General features: G+C 43.2%; 1 protein-coding gene across 2 annotated transcripts in view; it reads right to left on the bottom strand.

Annotated features, from left to right (window-relative positions):
- The window catches only part of HNF4G (hepatocyte nuclear factor 4 gamma), an 80,687-nt gene extending 59,812 nt beyond the window's left edge, over nt 1-20,875 (bottom strand). Inside the window, exon 1 of one of the 2 annotated variants that reach the window (XM_082233904.1) lies at nt 20,681-20,875. The gene's annotated coding sequence lies outside the window, so the exon portion shown is untranslated. The remainder of the gene's footprint in view (nt 1-20,680) is intronic. The other variant, XM_082233903.1, reaches the window with a different exon arrangement.
- Nucleotides 20,876-23,721: the final 2,846 nt, after the last annotated feature.

Genomic DNA, 23,721 nt, shown 5'->3' with positions numbered 1-23,721 from the left:
TCTCTCCATCAAATACAGAGAAGCTAGACTCTCTGTGGGAAACATTTACTTTCTTGCATACTTCTTCCACCGCATATATTTCGTGAGCTCTTATACACCTAATCTAATAACCATTAGTAGGACAATAAAATGGCATAAAGTGAAGGGAAGGGCACTAAAGTAATCCTATCCCAACCTGTTTATTTAGCCGTGCTTCTTAATGACAGACCTTCGTACCAGGCAATGCCTGTGGCTAAGGTGAGCATCACACAACCAGTTTTCCCTCACCCACCTCAGCCCAGAAGTTCTAGAGAACTTTTCTCTAATGTAGAATCATTAGAATTCACGTACTTGTCCAGTTTCGCTCAGGGAATTTTGCCACCTGTACAAGTTTTGTCTCCCCGCTGCCCACTTCACGCGTAGAAAACTGATCAGACTGGCAACTGAATGTTACTTCAGCACTGGGGACAAGGCAATGTCTTCCACCACACCTGTGGTCGGGGAGCTAGCTTGTTGGCTGTGGCAGGCCTTATGGCACACACGTTCTGTTGCTCTCCAGCTTCTACCACCTGAGGTGGCTGATGATCAAGCCATTCCTGGGCACTTTAAAACCATTTTGTCATGTTTCTGACATGAGCCCTTCCCATGTGATCTGGTGTGTCACCTTTGCGCTGTGGGATGGGGCAGTTATGCTGTGTCTCCCACACAATATGAAGATCATTTGAACAAGGCAAGAGCGCAGCATGAGGGGTTGGTGCAGATATGCAAGAAATAGCCATTACCCATAGGATGAAAAGAGACACTCCTTATTCTACGAAAGCACAGATCAAATGCCTGTTCTAAAATGGCAAATGCCAGTTTTTTAGTATGCATATAAAAATAACATATTTGGGTTTGTTTTTATTATTTTTTTAGAAGTCTGCATGTTTAAAATAAAAGTTCATTCAATCTAAAGCTTTTTTAAAAAATCAGATCAATTAAGTTTTACAGTTCACAGAAAGAAACAATACACATACATTTTACTGGGGTCAATATTTAGATTTGGAGTTTATTATTATTATTATGGGTTCTTTTAGTTATCTGGATTATGTTCTTATATTTTTATTGCTAAATTTTATTATGAATAGTGTTTAATTTTACTTTATAGTTATTAATATGATATACTTTTATTAGTCTATTGCTTATATGACTATCTGAATTTTGTTATGTTTGCAATAGATAGCTCTATCAAATCTATCTGTGCAAGCTGTTTTTCTCCTAATAAGCAGCACAGCAGTATCTCACTGTTGTAGCGAAACTGCTACAATTAGCATGGTAATGATAACTACTGCCACCAGAGGAGCTGGGAGACTGGAAGTGCTCTGCTGAAGAAATGTCCTGACTCCTGTTGTTTTCGCAGAGGATCTGTATTCAAACTTGCTTGAGAAAAGTTTGATCTTAAGGTTTATGGCACCTATAGGCAATATAGCTCTTTTTATGGCAAAAGGGGGGGCAATAGATCCTAAGCAAACACTGATAAGCTCTCTGTTCTGAGAAGTCTCCACCTACTGAAGTGTCCTGACATTGGAAAGCCCCACAGACTGATAAGGGAAAGCAGCTAAACCTTTCTAAAAAGAATGTTGTTTCCAGGGCCATCTTAAGTATATCCCACGCCGTGGTGCAAATATCCCTCCGGCGGCCCCCCTTTCCCAGAGTTGCCGACCTTTTTACGGTGCTGCCGGCAACTTTGCGGGCCTGGAGGGGGCGGGCAGCAGCTAGAGGGTGGCTTCTCCAGTGGGGAAGAGGCAGAGGCTCCGGGCACGGTGCTAGGTGGGCAAGGGCAGTGAGCTGATGTCAGGAGGCACCGTGCCCAGCCTCTTCCCTGGTGCCCTCCAGAACTTGGCACCCTGGTGCCCCTATGGGCAAGACGCCCCTGGTTGTTTCATATGGTAAAATGAATGACTCAAAATGGAGAAATATTGCAGCTACACAAATATTTTCTACACACCTGTGCACCAACACACAATGTGTCAAATGTACCTGGTTACACTAAACCAGGGTGGTCCAATGCCTATCCCGAGGGCCACATGTAACCCTTGAGGTCTTTTTGGGTGGCCTTAGTCTGCAGCCATGCAGATCCACCATATACAGTGGTACCTCGGGTTACATACGGTTCAGGTTACATACGCTTCAGGTTAGAGACTCCGCTAACCCAGAAATAGTGCTTCAGGTTAAGAACTTTGCTTCGGGATGAGAACAGAAATTGTGCTCCGGCGGCACAGCAGCAGCAGGAAGCCCCATTAGCTAAAGTGGTGCTTCAGGTTAAGAACAGTTTCAGGTTAAGAACAGACCTCCGGAACGAATTAAGTACTTAACCTGAGGTACCACTGTAGTATGTGCTTCTGTTCAAGGGAACTGAGATGATTTGGATGGCTGCTGTGACACCAAGATGACAGTCACAACCATTCTCACACATAAAGTCAACCGTACTCAGTTATACAAGCCACCAGATGACACTGCACCAGTCACACTGTCTCTCAGGCCTTTGCAGGGCTGTTGTGAAGCTATAATGGGGAAGGGGAAAGGACCCTCCAATACTGTATATTGAGTTCCTTGGAAGAAAAGCTGAATCGTATATAAATGACACATCAACACGCCACCTCTTTGGGAAGCTTAATATAGTATGTTTGCCTAGCTTTTGTTAACATGGACTTCCGGGTTGGCGCGACTTCTGGGTTGGCGCCTCTGGCAATGGCGGATTTCCTCCGATCGGGAGGAACCCGCTCCGTGAAAAACAGGGTCTGAACTGCCACGGCGAGGCGGGAGAAGCCTGTGGACGTGGGATTCAGCTGGCACCTTTGCGCCTCCCCTACTCACGGGGAAACCCTGTTTTGGGGATCCGGAGCGACGTGGGGTGAGTGGCGCGGTGCTTTGAATCGACTGCTTCTTTCACGGAGTGAAGCCGCATTGCTGTTGCCGGAGAGCGCTGACTTTTTCCTGTGGACAATTGGATTTTAAACAACTACTCGTGAGTAAACGGAAAATTGGATTTTTAAATACTTCAATTTGGCACTGAAACGGGAAGGTTATAAACAGGAAGTCCGCCTCCCGTTTTTGTAAATAGACTGAAGCAAAGACGTTACAAGTAAAGCCTTTGAAAGCTTTTGGCAAAGGATCAAATTTCCACCGGTTTAAAGTTACAAAACCCCCTTTGGAAGCAGGAGAAGAGGGGGAAATTTTGGATCTAGTGAGCCTGCAGGAGAGAGTGAAAAAATCAAATTACCACTGCTCTGAACCTGGGAACGGGCTGCCAGATGACGTTTGGAGAGAGTGCTTTTGACAGAATGGATTTGACAGCTAGCTAAACAAGAGTAATATACTGTTTCCATTGTCCCTTTCTGCATTTATAAAAAAAAGGAAAAGTAACTGAAATTTTATCTTTAATGTTTGAAATTGTGCTTGAAAGAACTGATACAAGTGGAGACTGTTTCCCTCTAGAGGGAGCTTTTGAAACTGTAACAGGACTGTAACTGGGGAATTTCCAGCTGCAGAAAAGGAGTTTGGGAACCAGAGAGTGACCTTGGACTATTTAAAAATGTTGACAGGAGAGGCCATTGTGACTGTTTTATGTAAGATAAGCTGTTCGCTGGGACAGCTTCATAAGAAGATGGATGATATGACTCTCAAAGTTGATAATTTGGAACAGAAAGTGACCAACTTGAGTCAAAAAGCGAACACTAACACAGAAATAATTCAGGACTTGGTACAGGAACCCATTTTGGCAGGACAAATGGTGGAGGAGAATGAGGAGAAGGAGAATGCAGGTGTTGTTCAACATAAAATAATACAAGTGAGATCTGTGGATTTACAGAAGCAAATTGGAGATTATAAATTGAGGCCTTCTATGATTGAATCCAGGAAAAGCCAGACCCCGAGGAATGGATCCCGGTTTGGATTAAAGAAGGAAAGTTGGAAAGAGCCCTCTATGCAGGAATTAACTGACTTTTGGGACATGGACTCAGGCCTGGAGGAGATTGAAGTTTTGGGGGCCTTTGGAATTGGAGGAATTTTGAAATATATCCGGAAATACTTTATGGACTGTAGTTTTAACTATGGAAATTCAGCTGATTTGTTCAGAAGGAAGAAAAGGATTGACAGGTTGGAATTTCCCCGAGATTGGCTTTTTAGCATTAAAGAAAATAAAGAAGACCTGCAGAAGGGACTTGGAAAAGAGTTAAGAGCCTCGGACATAAGATCACCAGGTTGATGGACTTTATGGAATTGACGGAAAGGACTAGCAGAATCCAAAACCTGGGAGAGGAGATGGTGGAAGAAGATTGGAAAATTTTTATATAGACTTATGGTAAAACTAATGAGTGATAGAAAAATGGTGGAATGATTTTTATTTTTTATTTTTTATGGGCTGAACAGAAATGTTATAAGGAGTTAAGCACATATAAGTAATTTTGTTTTAATGGAAAATAAGGTTAAAATAATACGTTATTTACAATACTACAGAAAATGGAGAAAGATGGAAAGGATTTGCTGAAACAATTAATAGAAGCGGAACACAAAAAGGGAGGTGTGAGGAGGTCGAGGAAACAAGGGAACGAAAGATAGAGTATGGAAAAGAGAGGATGTATGTTTTTAAATTGTTTTTGTTTTGGGGAGCGGGGTTGGTTTAGTTTAGCTTAATGTGTTTAGTTTTGCATTTAGGTTGTGTTTTGTATTGTTTATATATTGTATTGTATTGTGTGTGTTTTTCCTCTCTCTTTGTTTTTTTTTTCTTTGCTTTTTCTTTTATTTTTTCTCTTTTGCTTTTTTTCCTCTCTTTTTGTAATCTATAAAAGTAATAAATATTATTATTATTATTATTTTTTAAAAAAGCTTTTGTTAACATGATGCCCTCCAGATGCTTGGGACTACAACTCCCATAAGCCCTAGCAAGCACCAACAGGGATACCAAACCATTTAGGGCTTTATAGGTTGACAGAAGTACCGGTATCTTAAAAATAAAATTAAAAAATTAAAAATCTGTAATGAACCAGCAGGTGTAATGTGTGTCCAGCCAGTGGGACCTACCAGTACCATGGCTGCTGGGTTCTGCCCCAGTTTCCACCCTGTCTTCGAGCGGCCTCTCAGAGAGCTAATGTCACAGAAAAACAAGGGGGGAAATAACCAGGAAGAGAGAAGTAGCCAATCGAGGAGAGGGAAATTAGCAACACCCTTGCCTGTCTGAGGCAAAATAATCCCTTGTGCCTGTTTGCTGTTTGGAGAATAACGTTATGGAGAAATGATACAGAGTGATTAAAAAATGCAGATAGAGATGATATATGTCAATACTTTAGCCATCTATTTCTGATTGTTTGCAAACACAATTGCAAAGTAATAGCAACGTTATCTGTAAGCATTATCAGAATGAGAGGGGGGAAGAGGTTTCTTTCATTTTAGCAAGTGTTTCTAGAATATAAGCATACGAAGAACAAACCCAAGCTCAGGTTAAATCCAGTTCGGATATCTATCTCTCTTACACCCAAGCACACATACCTCCTCTCATTTCCCTGCAAACCTAGTTATTTTATCTACCTCAACAAACAAGCTACTCTACCTTGTCATTTCAATTTTCACATATTTTCTGTTTGTGTATTAGTTCTATGATTCAACGAAATCTCATCTCAACCCACTGCCATAAGCAACTGTCTGGAACAAAGCTCTTTCTCAAATTCAATCTCAAACAAAATGAAAAGAAACAGGGAGGGGGGAGAGAAAGCAAAGGGGGGGAAGGAGAGAAAGTGGACCACAACCAATCCTATGAGTCCCATTCTCACAGGTTCGGCAAATTCTTTTTTATTCATCAACAGACCTGAGCTTGAAGAGGCAGCTACTTCTGCTGCTGCAGAGTTAACAACAAAAGGATTAAACAAAATAATATCTTCCAAGAAAGCCTGTGTGTGTGTGTGCGTGTGCGCGCTTATGTGTGTGTTGGTTCTTAACTCAGCACACAGCTAAACACAGTAACTTTCTACTAAATACCCAAACATGTTTTATCTATCTATCTATCATCTATCTACACACACACACACACACACACACACACACACACACACAAATATTCTCTCTTAGGGAAAGTGTCATCAGTTATGTGTATGTTAGACATCTCCTGAAGGCATACCTTGGTGCTTGAGCTTTCCCAGCTCTGTAATACTGGGCCCTATACCTTTTGTACAGCTTGATGCTGTTTTTATTCATATTATAAATTTTATACTGGCAATTTCATTGTCTTTTGACACGTGTTGCTTATAGATTGTTTCAATAATAAGCAGTCTAGAATTTATTTTTCTAAATAAATGAAATGAATAATAGAAAGAAATCTCCCAGTCCCACTCAAGTCTTGTTTCAATAAAAAGATTGATTGATTTATAAATAATAATATCCCAGCCTCTCCCAAGTCTTATCTATAGCTTCCCCCTTGATGTCTGCAGGTCCAGTAAAGATGTCATCATTAGGGTCAAACTACATGTGACATTTGTCAGATGCTTTGCTCTTGCATAGTTGATATTCTAATAAAATAATCAACTGCCAGGAAATGGGAGAAGTGGGCTCTACCCCTTTGCCCCCAGTGCAGTCCCAGCTGGAATCTTCCTTCCTCATCTATTCACGTAGGCAGGTGGCAGCTCCCATTGCCACCTCTAGCATAACACTCTCTTCCCTCCCTTTTTAGCTCTATGAGGAGCCATAAAAAAGAACAGGCAGCACAGGGTCCAAATCTCACATGGTTCTGCCTGTGATGAGACTTCAGAATCCTTACGGTAAAAGGAAAAGTCATTGCACCACCTTAGCCTGTAGTCTCTCGCATAACCCCAGAGTCCCACTATGTGCTTTCGCTACAGATTGGGTGAACACAGCACCAGTTCCTTTCTCCATGGAAAAAACGTTGCCTTTGTTTCTTTTCTCTTCTAAAGGTTTCCTGAAGCTATTTACAAATGGCACACCAGACTTACTATACAAAGGAATGGCCTTTGATCACCTTTAAAGCGCTACTGTCTGAGTTTAGGGTAAAGAAAGTGTTGTGGTTGTCTGAGAAATTGTTTTGTGCCAATTTCCTGCCTTTACAGAATCCATCGCTGCATAAATGAATAACTGAGGGAGGCTTGGGATAGTTTTACTAATGAAAACCGAAACAAACAAGCATTATCTATTAGAAGTTGAATAGAAATAATTGCTTGTAGGAACACACCCACACAGTGATCATTACCAATTGTTCATACTTGATAGGATGATTATTCTTGGCAGAATTCTCAGTAAACTCATTAGAAACTTTGTTTTACATTTGATGTCAAGACATTTCAAATGTTCCGAGTTTGTAAAGGTTTCTCTGCATTGTACTAGCCTGTACCATGAATTATTTGCTAGACAGGCATTCCTGCACAAGCTCACTCCTCCCTCCCAAAAGTGCATAAGATCATTTTGAAATTACAGCAATTACTCACATGGATAATATGAGGGGAGAAATATTTAAATGGGTTTTTAGTTTCTGCTAATACAATTTAGCCTCTGTAAATAAGGAAGACGATATACCATCAAGTCATCCATCAGTTGTTTGCAAACCACCCGGAAAAGCTTTCTGGACCACAATGTGAAAACCTCTGATCTATTTATTCTGTAAATGTGTGCGTCGAGAGACCACCAGGCACATACGCAGTTATCAAGATGCTGTGTGACGGGAAAAATAAAAATAAACATACTAATGACACTGTATAACAGTATGTGGGTAAGGCATTTTACCCTTAAATTACATTACTAATGAGGTATATAAAGTGGCTCTAAATGGATTTAGGTCAAGCTGTAAGGCTGCCCTTTAGCAGCTTATCGATTTTCAACAGTGATCTAGAATGTCATATCCCAATAACAGAATTAAATGCTTCTCATCAGCATGGGGAGATAGGCTACTGACAATCCCATCTCACACATCAGATTTCCATCCGGCTATGGATAATCCAAAATTCTTCAAATAAAACACACACACACACACACACAAACATTCCTTGGCTGCATCAGAAAACACTAAGATAATGCTGCAGGGGTAGTCATGGATGAAAGGACAACTTCCTGTAGGAAATTGATGTTATGCAACTCCTTTCAGAGAGTGTAAAGACAAGAGGCTTGTTTTAACAAGTCAGTGTTGAAGAATTAGAAATGAGCTGGAAACTACCAGGTAGCGTTATAATACAAACTGCTTCCTGCATCCGAATGAATCATTTTGCGCTGAATTTGGATTTGTGACACCAACCTCTTCCTTGACGGCTTCAGCAGTGATGCAGCAACAGCTTAGAAGCACAAAAGCACCTAGAGGTTGAGGGTGGCTCGTAGATCATGTAGTCCACCCCCTATTTGAAGCAGGAAATCAAACGAGCGAGAACATCAGTAACAGATAGCTGCCCAGCTTCTGCTTAAAGACCACCAGGGAGGGAGAGTCCTCAGCCGCGCTGGCGGGTATTTGGTTCTATTGTCAAAGTGTTCTTACCATCAAAGCATTTTGCCTAATATTGCACCCAAGCCTTCCTTCTTGTACCTTAAGTCCATTAGATCCAGGCCTGTCCTCTGGGGTAATGTAAGGCCACATTTGTAAGGAATTGCTCATTTAGTGTGGTGGCACCTACACTTTGGAACTCCCGGCCTACTGAGATCAAGAAGGTGCCTTCACTGTCCAGCATCCTTGTCCTCACAGTGGCCAACCAGATTGCTTATGGGATGCTCCCAGAGCAGGACCTGTGCACTCTTCTCATCCAGCTAGAACCACTGGGAAGCTCCACCCCAAAGTTTATGCTTCTATCCTGTCTTCCACTGAAGAATGCAGCTAGAACCTCTGGAGATCTGGAGATCTGTGAGCCCCCTCTGGAGGAGGAAGGAGAGAGTCAGCTGTGACTCACCTAGCCCGGCAAGAAGTCTCTTCTTCCTCTGAACTGTATTTACTCATGTAATGCTCGTTTGTTTATTCACAAGTACAGAGCAAAATGAAAGTGAAGCCTAGGTTATTTCTTTGTAATGCTGAACCTATTCTGTTTGTTTTTTATTATTTGTTAACTGGTTTCTCTCCCATGCCCAGCAAAATGTTCTGTATTCTGATAATAAATGGGTATCTGTTGTAAGGCCACAGTTTACTGTTGCTTGAGCACAGCTTGCTGTGGAAAAGAGGTGTGTACGGTAAATAAACTGAATTAAATAAGAATACCATAATGTTTGTTAAAGAAGAAGAGTTTGAATTTGATATCCCACTTTATCACTACCCGAAGGAGTCTCAAAGCAGCTAACATTCTCCTTTCCTTTCCTCCCCCACACTCTGTGAGGTGATTGGGGCTGAGAGACTTCAGAGAAGTGTGACTAGCCCAAGGTCACCCAGCAGCTACATGTGGAGGAGCGGAGACGCGAACCCGGTTCCCCAGATTACGAGACTACCACTCTTAACCACTACACCACACTGGTAGCCGGAAGGTGACTATTTAGACACTTTCCAACTACATGTTTGTTGTCCAAAGCATAATACATTGATTCTTGAATGGAATCCGTTCTGGAAGTCCGTTTGACTTTCGAAAATGTTTGAAAACCAAGGTGCAGCTTCTGATTGGCTGCAGGAGCTTCCTACACTCAATCAGAAGCCTCAGAAGCCACATCGGACGTTTGGCTTCCAAAAAACATTCGCAAACCGGAACACTCACTTCCAGGTTTGTGGCATTCGAGAGCCAAAAAGTTCGAGTCACAAGGCATTCCAGAACCAAGGTATGACTGTGTGGGAATAGATATTTAGACAATGGAGTAGTCTAGTTGGTTTCACTTTTCAGGCCTATTAGTCTCTCCCTCCCCCTCCCCCTCCCCCCCCCCCGTGTGTGTGTGTGTGCGTGTTTTAGATTCCCAGTCACAAAGACTAGTCAGTTTCAGTTCTTTGATTCCAGTTACCGATGGACTGGAGCCCAGAGAAGATTAGACAGATTCCTAACTGCTTAACAGCACAGAACAATGGAACAACATAACATAAACATTCAACACTGAGTTTTGCAAGAAGTTGGGATCCATTTGTGGACCTCTCAGCCAAGTTTCTAAAAGATACAAAGCACCCACGTCTCAAAATTTGCTTTTAACCATTTTACCTGCCTCAAAGCATCAAAGAGAACAAGAACTGGCAGATTTGGCAATCAGATTAAGATGCAAGGCCTCTGTCTTCAGTGTGATTTAATACAAAATACTGTGCAGCATTTCAACTGGCTCTCTGCTTCCTTAAGAATAAAATTTCACAAACAAGGAAGCCTTGCCAGCAATAAATGAGCAGGCAATGGACAGTGTCAACTAGTAATTTCCAGACTTAAAATAAAAAAAAAAATAGGATGGCCCACATTAGGATGGATAATAGATACCACCTTCAGTGCTCTGGAGAAAAGTATCACAGAAATTTTAGTATCCATAGTATGTAGCCTTATCCTAGGACCACTCTGAAAAACATATTTTGCTGCAGTGTTTCAAAACCCTGCAAAACCTGTTTGACAACAGGTGGTGGCAACAGGACAAAAGAAATGTATCTGAACCTGAAGGGAAATTATATCTCCACTTTACACTCTTTTTTAAAAAAAGGGTTTTATCCAACTAAGTCATATTCAGAGTAGAACTGAAGAGATAAGCTAGTCATGTTTATTAATTTCAATAGGTCTCCTTCGAGTAGGACTAGTATTGACTACAGCCCAATATTTTGGCTTTCCTTGGGACTTTATTCTATATTCTGTCCTTAAAAGGCAACTTCCCCATAGATCCTCTTTACAACCAACTTCCTGCAGCACAGCAGTAATCTTTGAAGAGAACATACAATGGCTTTTCTTTCTACATTTTACAAACTAATGGTAATCATGGGGACATTGATCAGGTACAAAATAAGCTTCTTCTTTGGCGATCAGTCGTAGCCAAGTTACCGTATTTTTCGCTCTATAACACGCACCCGACCATAACACGCACGTAGTTTTTAGAGGAGGAAAATCCGTAGGCATGCCACCCATAGGCATTTCCTCCATAACACGCACAGACATTTCCCCTTACTTTCTAGGAGGAAAAAAGTGAGTGTTATGGTGCAAAAAATACGGTAGATTGTCTTCCATGAACACGGTCTTAACAGTGAGTCCATAAGTGTCTGTGGAGGCCAATTCTGGATCCACATATGGGGACATAGGTTTCTGGGCAGGAGTTGATTAAGGTGAGGGTTTGCCAAATGCACCTTTCTCTTAGTATGTTTCTCCCTTTCGTCCTGAGTTCAAGCATCTTCAAAGTCCATGACACCTTTGGTAAAGACTGTTCTCCAATTGGAGCTCTCACAAGTCCCTGTTTCCCAATTGTTGGTCTTTATCCTACATTTTTTAAGAGTTGCCTTAAGGAAGTCTTTAAACATCTTGTAGACCACCAGCATTACGCTTTCCATTTTTAAGTTGGAATAGGGTAGTTGCTTTGGATGACGATAATCAGGCAACCGAAGATGACGAGTCCAATGACATTGATGTTGAAAAATCATTGCCTCAGCGCTGATCTTTACTTCTTTCAGTACATTGGCATTAGTTTGCCTGTCTTCCCAAGTGATATGTAGAATTTTTCAGAGAGACAATTGATGGAAGCTTTCAAGGAGTTGGAGATGGTGCTTATAAGTGGTCCACGTTTCACAAGCGTACATTAAGGTTGGTAGTACAATAGCTTTGTAAACAAGCATTTTTGTTTCCCTGCAAATGTCCCGGTCCTCAAACACTCTGCACTTCAATTGGGAGAGTGTTGGTTAAGTGCAGGATCCCTCGAGCTTTGATTCACCAGGTTCTATGGTTCTTCTTTGAACCTCAGCCTTAGCATTGGCGTATGTTTCTTTCTTAGTGGTGAAGTTTCTATTTCTTTGCCAGATCTGAAAGGCCTTCCTTTTCTTGTCAATAATGCATTCAATCTAACTATCATTCTCATCAAACCAGTCCTGGTGTTTCTTGGTTTGGTATCCAATAGTTTGTTTGCAGGCTTGCCATAATGGATGTTTTTAGCTTGGTCCAGTGTTCCTCCGTGTTATCAGGGAACTCTGAAAGCAGATAGTCCTTAAGAGTCATTTGGAAGCAATCCCGCTTAATGGGATCTTGAAGGGCTTGAGCATGGGTAGGCAAACTAAGGCCCAGGGGCCGGAACTGGCCCAATCGCCTTCTAAATCTAGCCCACAGATGGTCCAGGAATCAGCTTGTTTTTACATGAGTAGAATGTGTGCTTTTATTTAAAACACATCTCTGCGTTATTTGTGGGGCATAGGAATTTGTGCATTTTTTTTTCAAAATATAGTCCGGCCCCCACAAGGTCTGAGGGACAGTGGGCCGCCCCCCTGCTGAAAATGTTTGCTGACCCCTGGGCTTGAGTGTTCAATTTGAGCCTTGGTTTCCTTCCTTGAAGCCTGCGTTGAGGTATAATCTTGATAGCCACCATGGAACGTATTGATTGGTGATCTGTCCAGCAGTCGTCAGCACTTGTCATAGCTCTGGTAAGGAGCACATCACAGCGATCTTCAACTCAAACAATTACATAGTCTAAGACGTGTCAGTGGTTCAACAGAGGTGAACCCCATGATGTTTTAAATTTATCTTTTTGTCGAAAGAGTGTGTTGGTAATAACAAGGTTGTGCACTGCACAAATAGTCAAAAGTAAGGTTCTATTCTGGTTGCTGTTGCCAATTCCTTCTTTCCCAATAGTTCCACAGATTGAAATCTCACCCAACTCTTGCATTAAAATCACCCAGGAGGACAATGTTATCCTCCTTAGGCATCTCTGATAGGATGGCATCCAGCTGAGAATAAAAAAATTCTTTAATGTCTTCAATGGCATCCAGTGTTAGTGCACAAGCACTTAAAATAGTATTCTGTTGGTTTTTGGTGAGTTTTATTCGAAGGGTTGAAAGTCGCTCATTAATGCTGGTAGGGACTTCTGACAAGAGCTTCACAAGATCGCTTTTGATAGCAAAGACTACTCCATGTATTCAATGTTCTTGTTCAGGTGAGACCTTCCCTCACACCACAAGGTGATGATCCAATGAGTGAGACAAAATAAGCATGTGCTTTAGGAATGGGGAGTGCTTGGTTTGCATTTTAATGCAAGCAAACCTAATTTGCACTACCTGAAACAATATATGAACTTAAACGCAGCTAGCTATCCTTTGAAATTCATACTTCTCTAAAATTTGTGATGCAGTTGTCCAACCAAATAATGTGAAGAGGCATGCAAGTAAAAAAGGAGGAAAGTGTGCAAACATGTATATTTTAGTGAATATAACATACAAAATGCATTAAGAGAATATCACAAGAATATGCTGTTAGGCAAAATTACATACAGAAATGTGCACAAAAATCCAGAATGGATTTTCAAAAGGATATTTTAAAACAAATAAATCAAAAACTGATGCAGAAATGGGGAGATCTGGAAACTGGGGAAATAAAAAACTGAAAGAAGCCAACACTGACAGATTCGTCCATTCCTAAGGTGCTCTGCTAGTTGTGAAGGGTGCACAATGTCCTCACCCCACCCCATTCCAAATACAGAAGCTGCAGAAGCCCTCACTGTTAATGGCTTTGGCTCCACTACTATTGGTCTCTCTGCCTTCTGCCCTACCAATCCCAATGACCACCAACGACCAGTGAAAAATTCACATGCGCTCTTTAATGCACAAGTGCTTACAATAATGTTGATTCTATCACCATAACCTTAAGAATGAAGAGGAGAAGGAGTGAGAAATAAAATTGTATTTTAAAGTTTGTAAAGCCACTCTGAGGCGCTGAGAGTTGAAAAGGGAGATAAAAATCCAATAATAAATAAAATGCAGAGACAGAATCCTAAATTTCACAAGGATTAATAGGATTTCAGTGCATAACTTTCTCTGGATTTTGCCCAATGATGGTTGCTTATGCCACAGTGCGGATAGAACCAAACCTGGATGGTAAACTTCACCTGTTGTATTCTGGCACATTCAGCTTTACCGGTGAAACTAACACTAGCACAATAGGCAATATGCACATTTTTTAAAAAGTAAGACATACACTTATTACAATGCCTGAAAATGTGATCACTATAAAAGGCATACATATAATTTCTTAGCTGGTGCCGTATCATAAACAAGGCTTTTCTGTTATTGAATATGCTTAGAATATGTGGAAGAGGAACAAAGGTAACCAATTGGTTTATGTGCCTGGAGATAAAGCAGGAAAAGGGAGCCTGCTTCTTTGTCTCTCAAAGGCTATTTGTTTCCTATTAGAGCTCCAGTGATCCTCAGGCCCCCCAAACTGTTGCAAGCACTACATAGCAATCCGTTCCTGTTACTTACAGAGTAGTGAGACATGGAGTCTGGTCTAAAGTTCTCTCCACTCTTTCTCCCGAGGAGTTACAAAGGGCAGGCAGCTAGCCCATAGTATTTTAAAATCTCAAGGGCTGCCATGTCATGTTGTGAAGTAAATCTCATACAATTCATCACCCAAGTTGGAGGAAAATAGTTCGAAGCTCAAAAATAATGAATTCTGTCATTTCCAATAGAAGTGTGAAGGGAGAATTATGAATGAACCTTTTAAAAATACGTGTGTGGGGGGAGATTGCCCTTCTATGAAATGAAAGCAGCACGCCTGTGTTTAAATGGCCCAATCCTGAAACCAAGACCTTTCGCTTTCAATTAACTTAAATTGACAATTGGAAAAGGTTTGAAAATGTAGCCCAGCTCTTTCAGTTTGATAGATTTCAGCTTTGACATTATATGTGTTATTCCAACCTGAATTTAACATATATATATATATATATATATATATATATATATATATATGAATGAATATATATGAAAATGCAAAGTGAAAAACCTGATTCAATCAGAGTTGCTGAATTACATTTTAAGATGTCTCTAAAGTGATCCAAAATTTAGCACGATTTTTGTTTTTGATTCAGCCCCTTGCCAATTATTTCAGTTACACCATTACATCTGTGCTAATTTACCATGATAAAGCATTCACAGTCCAACCCGATGTCTGTTTGCCCAGAATTAAATCTTACAAACTTCAGTGGAACTTACTCCCTCTAAGCTTGCATCACGTTTCAGCCTTAGCTTCAATAAGATGCAATGCAAATAAAAGTGGGTGCAATGTGTGTTCCGTTGCTGGAAGTTGCTGCACGCTATACTACCAAGATAATTTACTAGGAGAATGCCGCTTCATAAAAGACCTTATAAAATTCAGCTTTGTGATAAGTTGTATCTATCACCAAAAAACAGCATTCCTTACCTTCAATGGGGCTCTGCATAAGCACTGGAACAATGCAGCTATCAAAAACAATAAATCAGGCAGCAACAAGAACTGGTTCCGTATAACAGATACAGGATATGCAACCCTGCTTACATTTCATGCTTAGCGTCACTGTAATAGGGAATCTCTTAACCTGCTTTTCAACTTAAGTTGGGATGCAAGAAAGGGGTTTTGTACATCTGATTGGTTCAGTTAAACAAGGCGTCAAAAAGAAATTAATCTTCACATTTATACAATTGTATATATTCCTATAAAATTACCATTAATACTACAATTAAAGTTAAAAGATCAGTGACTCAGGGAATCTTGAAGCAAGGCTTGCATCATCTGAATCCCTCTTTTTCATTTGCTATTATGTGGCTAGATAAATCATGTGATTTGCTGCCTGCAAGTCTAAAATTGAAATCCTAAGAGTTCTTAACAGACCTATACCCCATGTGACTCAGTGGGACTTAACTTCAGAGTAAAAACTATTTAATCAGCTAGTAAAAGTTCAGTTGTTATCCATAATGTGATAAACTGTGTGGAAGAAGATACTATTTCTGTACAAACCACTTTTAACTTATGGAGATACACATGTTTCTTTGTTTGCATAAGATACAAAGAAGAGGCAGATTTGCATATGATTTCCACACATAACTTATTTTCAGTACTGCGCACAATCATATATTTAGTAGTATCTCTCTGCTATTCTGGAACAAACAATTAACCAAGTAATTTTATGTAACTATACTGGAAGCGCAGGATAAAGGGCAAGAAGTGTTGTTAGAAAGCACTGTTATATTTATACATACTTCATGTCACTAAGCTACACAGAGTCAACATTTTGCAGATTCACTTTCAGGTACTCTGTTCACTTGCAACCAAGTGCAAAGAGAGTTGAGTTTTTGAATGCCTCCCAAATGCTTTGCTTCCTTCTGTCCTTCAGAAGCTGCAATATTCTTCTTATACTTTGGTATAGTGCTTTCAAGTGCTCAAAGCACTTTACATGCCTCATCTGATTTTGATCCTTACAACAAGGGTGGGGAACCTGTGGCTCTCCGGATCCCGGATGGAAGGAGTTCTCCATCACCACTGCTTTACAACAGAGTTATTGCCCCCCCCCCCATATTGCAGCTGACAAGAGGCCAAGTGCAATGGTGGAGGAAGCTCCTCTGGGGTGGCATGCCCAGGGGCGGGGCGAACTGCCCATAGGGGCAGGGCACACCGCAGGGCCTCTGGAGTCTGCCTGCCTCCTCCACTCAGCCGCCCTACTTCTAGGGGGGAGGCAGTGGGGAGCCTGCACACACCACAGCCACCACGCCTCTCCCAACGCTTGGGCGTACTGCCGGCCCCACGGTGACTGCCATCCAGCATTTTGTCGCATACACCCCCAGTGGTAACACCTGAGGCAGTCTGCACCCACCCACCCACCCCTTCCTCCGCCCCTGGCTAAGTGATTGGCTTGACTAAGGCCACCTAGGGAACTCATGGCAACATTCAATCTGAGGATTTCCCAATTCAAGACTTTGATCCACTACACCACGCCTATAGAAACAGAGGTGGCAGACTGCAAAGGAGAAAACCAGAACAGTGGCCTGCAATACAGTTTTAGAGATAAGTTCTGAGTTGTGGGAGGGGGGGCAGAATGCAGTGGATTACCCACCCTATTCGCAGTGCTGCTGATTCCTACCAAGCAGGTGGAAACTAGTGGGACAATTTCCCCATCTGTTTTGCTCCTTTTCTGAACTCCTCTTCAGTCTGCATTTTGCCTACCTTGTCTTAAAGAGCATCCTTGTTAACCCGATACCCAAGAATATGAAGACTGCTTCCGAAATATACAACTTTATTAATGCAGAGCGTTGGGGCAATACTAACTTTGAAAAACTGAGGTGTGATATGCCTACTGACACAATTAAAATACATGGCTTCCCCCAAAGAATCCTGGGAACCATAGTTTGCCCCCTCACAGAGCTGCAATTTCAGTGCCCTTAAACTATGGTTCCTAGGAGCGCTGTTTTTCTAGAAAAAGAAGTGCCGGAATTTACCATGAACGCCTCTCTTGTTCTCTTATAATGGCAATGATGCTATGAGAGTGGGGGGGAGGGAGGGGCAGCTGCCCCCCCCAATAAATAAAAATCAATAAAAATACATAGCTAACTGAGGTTCTGCCTCTCCTCCAACAAAAGGCCTGCCTCCCCTAACAAAAATCCTGGCTACGCCCACAAATGGTGCCCACCTCAGAGGTGCCGAAACCAAGTTCCGGCACGTTCTGACTAAAAGAAAGCCTTGGCTAGGAGTCTTTGAGGGGAGTGATGTGTTTTAAAGGCATGTTATGTACACAGCCCTGGAGTTTCACAACTGATTTCCCAAAGGTGATAACTTCTACATTAGACACACACCCCACCTAGGATTTCCTCCCACAACAGACTTCTTCCCTGTGGCCTCAGAAATGAAAAGAACATTTACCCAATGGCGGGCTACTCTGCATTTACCCAGCAGTGAAAGGGAAATAGGATTTTATTTCAATAAAACTTAAGGAAAGTTGAGAAAGACGAGGAAGAGTGAGAAGTTTTTTGTGTGTGTGCTCCAGTTGCATGAGCCACAAAAATGAAAGACAACATTCTGAACAAGGCAACTGCATTGGGATCTTGTCCTACAACTGATTTTTTTAATGTGTATGAGGTGAGCCTCAGGCAGAGCTGCCATGCATCTGTGAGACAGGAAGAAAGGGACAGGGAATTGAGTACCAGGCAATGAAAACAGCATTTTTAACTGTGGTGTTTTTTTTTTCTTCCTCAAAGCTGCAGAGCGACAGAGGAATCATGGGAAGTATGGAGCAGGTTACAAAAGAGCATTTTAAGTGCTTTCCACCTTAACTCCCTTTACACACACACACACACACACACACACACACACACACACACAAAGGGAAGAGAAACAGAGAAAGGGATGATCAATAAAATGTTCACAATACTCTCCCCATATCTGGCTTTAACAGAATATTTCATTGTCATGGTTTTCTTTCCTCCTTGTGTATATTGCATAAAATGCAAACATCATACTTTAAGGCTATAATCCTATCCACACATCCCTAACAGTAAACCCCCGTTGAACACAGTATGGCTTATTTCTGAGTAACCGTGCACAGGATTAGGCTGTAAAATGCATCTAGGGCTGCAATTCTATTCCCATTTACCTTGGAATAAGCCCCCTTGAACTGAATGGGCATACATCTATGCAGTTGTGCATAGGACACACAGTAATTTATTAGGTACTGCTCACGGCGTTTAACTCCGTGCCAACCAGTGAGCTGATTCCGGGTCATCATAATCAGTTTTGTCAAAGAGGGGATTTGGAAAGCAGCTTCAGCTTTCTCAACATGGAACCACATGCCTGGTGAAATTGTGTTTTTGGCTGGAATTAAAACCACACCAAAGCCCTAAGGACTTTGTGGAGCTGGCTAAGAACTAGAAACCAATCCTAGCAGGTAGGAAAGTTGGGGTCAGCAACCCAAGAAATAACATGGCTGAAAAAGAGTACAGCATAGGGTTGCTGGGTAAAAGAAAAACAGAAGAACGTGGTTTCTGCATCTTTAATAGCTGTGCAGAAACTCTGCTGAAACACAGCTATTAAAGGTGAAGAAGTCCCATCCATTTGTTGCTATTATTATTATCACCTTTCCTTGAATGAGCTTAAGGTGGTGAAGACGATTCTCTGTTTCTCCATTTAATCCTCACAGCAATCCCGTGAAGGAGGCTAGGCTGAGAGTGACTGGCCCAGGGTCATGCAATGAGCTTCATTGCGGAGTGGAGATTTCAATCCTGGCCTGTCTGGTTCTAGTCCAACACTCTAACCACTACACTGACTGCTACCATAGCTGAAGCATAAAGGCCTGGTGATTGTGATGGGGTTAATAGAGTCAGGTTCCCAATCCCTGCTCAGGTATGAAGCTCACTGAACCCAGACTACGTCACGGGGCTGTTGTCAGGATAAAAGGAAGAACCTATTGTGAGTGTATGCCACTTTGACCTCCTTGGAGGAAAAAGGCAGGATAGAGATGTGATAAAGATGCATTGAGGAGGAGGGTTGAATTTCACTTATTGATTTTGAACTAACCAACCAGATGTGGCAGCACAGAGCTATTGGAGCTTGTTTAAACAAAATAGGCTAGCTAGGAATGCTGTGTTCAACAGTGGCATGTGGCCTTGCATGCATGCTTATTTACCACATGAGACAATGTAAGCTCTGAAGTGGAGAAATCCCTATTCCTGCAAACCTTCCACCTCAAAACGGGGGAGATTATGGGTAGCATTCCCTGTAATAACGAACTCAGGAATTGAGTGTCAAGAGGCCTCATTTTGGGTTACCAGCATGCTCAGAGCAACCCTGAAGTTTGAACTGGTGAGAGTATTTTTTTAAAATGTTTTTAATGTTTGGTGTATTACTACGTTTTGATTTGCTGAAAGCCACCCAGAGTGGCTGGGCAACTCACTCAGATGGGCGGCATATAAATTATTATTATTATTATTTAAACTGAGGGGGAACCACATATACACCCCAAAAAACAATCCTGCCCAATGAAGACCGAGTACCCACAGAATGTTGTGTGCTGTCAGTGGGAAACAAAACCAAAATATGGTGTACTGCTGGGTAACTGGGACCCTGAAGTCCTCCTGTTCCATTGTGATTGGAAGCCCCCCCCCCCCCGGCTCCCAGCATCTGTTATAGATATAAACTCTGTCACATCCACAGTGGACCCCCTACCTGTATGGAATCTCTGATTGCCACCAGAAGTCCTCAGAGTTTGTCTTCCAGTGTTGTAATCATGTGATCAACAAGGAAGAAATGTCTCAAGCCACACCTCTTTGTTGACTATCTGGAGCCACTGGGAGGGGAAGCCTGCTTCTTTGGAGTGCTCCCAGAGCCCACCCAGCAGGAGTTGTGTGTGTGTGTGGTTTGTCATTGTGGGATGAAAGGAAAACTCTGCATGCTGCAGGAGGTCCACTTTGTTTTTTCTTTTTCATTTTAAAGAGTCTGTCCTGAGTTTAAAAATCATTTCAGTATTAACTGGGCAAGTAAAAGAAGAGCAGAATAGCAACTGGGGAGTTACCCTTTGTGGGGGCAAGGAAGCGAAGTTGCCCCCTCCTCAAATCAAGAGCCCATCCATACGAAGCTCTTTCGGGGGGTCGCACGTGGTGGGCGTGCAGGTTTGCCCACCAGGCAAGGCGGGCACGTGACACACACAAGCACAGATCTCCAGAAGCCATTGCTTTCTCCCGCTCCCTCTGTCACATCCTCTGCTTTGGCACCGCTCGCCCTCGGCACGCGGAGGAATCTGGCTGGTCCCGGCCAGGAAGGGCAGTGCGAGGCGGGCGGCGCTGCGCCGCGCTCGCTGTGCCAGCGGCACGAATGAAACTTACCTGCCGGGTCGAGTTGCTCCTTGGCCCTCGGGCGGGTCAGCTTAGCGGCGGTTGCCGAGCATCTCCACGCCTCCTCCCGCCCCCCGCGCGCCACTTTCTCGTCTCCCTCCTCCTCCTCCTCCCCTCTTGGGCCTTGGGCTTTTTTCGCTTCGCCCAGCTCCTTCGAGCAGAGATCTATGCCTTGAAGGGGAATCTGTTCACTTTGGCGCAATGGCGACGGGGCGAGAGACGGAGCCCCAGCGGCATCAGATCGATTTACTAAACAAACTGAAACGTGGGTGGGGATGTTAAACAGTAACCAGGAGCCTCGAGGGAAACTGAAAGCGGCCGCCGCAGGGCTACCTTTCCTCGTCGCACTACAGGGCCCGGTTTGCCCGTCCCCTGCAGCTTTCTGGCTTGACCGCTAGAGCTCGGCGCCCGAACGCGCGTTAAGAAAAAAGGAGGCGAGCGTGCCTCTGAGCGCATGCAGAGTGCAATTCTCCTAACCAACGAATTAGCCAGGGAATTGAAAGGTTAGGGGGGTTCGAGTGCCAGGCAGCCTTTACGTCTTGTCTCCTAAACCCGATCTCCTGTGTGTTTATTGGAAAGCAAGCCCCGTTTCGTTCCAGGGGATCTACTCCCGGGTTTGACTGCGAAGGATTGCCATAAATAAAGGCGGGGAGAGAAGTGCAACTGATAGCGATCTCCTGTCACCTACAGGATCCCGCGCGTGCTTCCTCAGCGTAAGGTTTCCTGGAGTTCACCGAGGTTTTAGTACTAGCGAGGCAACTGAGGACCGCTTGCGATCAATATTGCTTACTCTCAAGTAAGGGCAGGGTGGCAGTTTTCAGACTCTGCGCGCGATCCTGCGCATTTGTGTCTAGAATATGAGTTGCTGCAGAACTTACATGGATTTCCTGCGATTCGTATTCTTTAGTGGGCCGTGTAGTTCTCTGAAGAAAACCATCTCATTTCGCCTCCACCTGAAGCTGGCGAGCATCCAAGACTGCAATCCTAACCCCACATGCTTGGGGGAAAGTCCCACTGAAGTCAATGGGACTTGCGTCTGAGTTGATACATGGTTAGAATTGTGCTGTAAAATCTGTTTGGGGCTGCGGTTTAGTGAATTGCTCGGTAAGGAGAAAGTTACATTAAACTCAGTAAGGCTGCAATTCTGTACTTGCTTACTGGGAGTACGTCCCAGTGACTTCAGAGGGGCTGCTGAGTAGACATGTCTAGGATTGCACTGCGCTGCATTTCTTGTTTTGACCTTCACATACCCTGTGACGGCTGTATTAAAAGGAAACGCGAGCCTTTCCCCTCGAGAAATAAGTTTAAGCACGGATTTTAACATTGTCTTCAAATGAGTAGGACCTAACGGTGTTCCGCCTAAGCTGAATTGGTTGTGATTCAAACGAACCTCTCCACTCCCACCTAAAAGTCTACTGCCTTTTCAAGAAATCTGTCTCACTCCAAAGCTAATACACGCTCACGTCCATTTTGATAGGCTGCCTCCGTAGAATAAACGGACGCAAATAATTCACAAGAGTAACTTTCAGTGAAAGGAGCATTTCATTTTCCCCGGGTATTCTGCAAACGGCTTGGAAGTGTCGCGGTGGAATCATTTCCACATTTGATAGTGTCAGACTTGGCCTCAATAGAGACGATGTCCGAGGAAGCACAGTTGGCAGCATCAATCTTGCTCTCCTCATTCATCATTGCTTGGGAGTGGCTTCTACTCATTCTGCCTGGCCTCCTCAGAAGTCAGTGCCAATTAATTCAATGGCGCTCACTCCCAGCTGAGTGCGCATAGGATTGCAGCCTGACTGACCTTGTTCTCTCTCTCTCTCTCTCTCTCTCTCTCTCTGGATATTGTTCTCTCTTGTGCTTTTCCTAACCATCTCTTGCATTTATAGGCCTTCGGGTCTGACTCTGACCCAACAATTGCCCCGTCCTCTCCTGCCTATACTGTACTGGCTTCCCTGCTAGATAAAACTCGCCCTCCATTGAGAAGCTCCGCTTCGCCCAGGAACATAGGAAGCTTTCTAATTCCGCGTCTGACCGTTGGTTTATTTAGCTCAGTACCGTCCACACTGAGTGCCAGCCACACTAGGCGCAGGGCAATAGGCAGGCTTTCCGGTCTTACAGAACTCCCCAGCTTTTTCTGCACTTGAAATCTGGAGAGTGCTGTGTAGGTTTGAGGAGCTCAACCTCCTCAAATAAAGCCTGCCTTGGTCGTTTCTTTCGTGTGTGTCAAATACCTGCAGGAGGAGCCTTACCTACGGGATGGTGGCTGGAATTAAACCAGAACCACAGCTATTTGATCTGCTGTGGTTGCGTCTTGATTCTCTTTTTAAAAAGATAATCGTGGCTGGCATTCAACAACAATTAAACCTGAAACAGGCTTTTCTACTTTAGGAAGATGGACAAAAGCAGAGGGCTGCTCGACTCTTTTCACTGCTTAAATCCTTGATCCAGAACTTTGCCACCGCATTCAGCTGCGTGTGAAACGAGAGGCTGCAAAAGGGAGGAGATATTTGGATGCCACCACAACGAAGCGCCTTCTTTTCAGCCGGATCCGCAGCCCCTTCCCTTTACGCCCCTGTTAAAGTCCCACTGGGACTCGGGTTGCCATTCTATTCCGGAGGAAGTATCCTTGATCGCGGGGGGCGGGGGGAGTCTTAATCCAGTGTAAACGCACGGAGGACAGGACAGCAAAGCAAATTCTAGGCTAGGCTGTGCGACAATATTGGCAGAGATCCTAAACACATGGTCATGTTCTGAGGAAGAAAAAGGAAGCCCCATTAATCCTCGCAAATGATGTCCGGGTTTCGTTCAGACACTTGGCAATTAACGCGTGACAAACTTGAAAATCCGGCGAATGGTTCGTTTTAAAGAAATGCTGTTTGGGATGGGACGCTGGTAAATTTAGTTTAAGAGAGAAATACTCTTTTTCAAGCGTTTCCTTTTACCCAGAAAGCCGGACCCCTCCAAGAGGGGGAGGATGGGAGGCTTTCGTTACTCAGCGGGGCGGAGAAGGCACTCTGCATATGCCCAGAGAC

Source organism: Podarcis vaucheri (genome assembly GCF_965113315.1).
Source record: "Podarcis vaucheri genome assembly, chromosome: 8".
Lineage (NCBI taxonomy): Eukaryota > Metazoa > Chordata > Lepidosauria > Squamata > Lacertidae > Podarcis > Podarcis vaucheri.
Note: the sequence above shows the minus strand (reverse complement) of the source record. Positions and strands in the feature narration are given on the sequence as shown.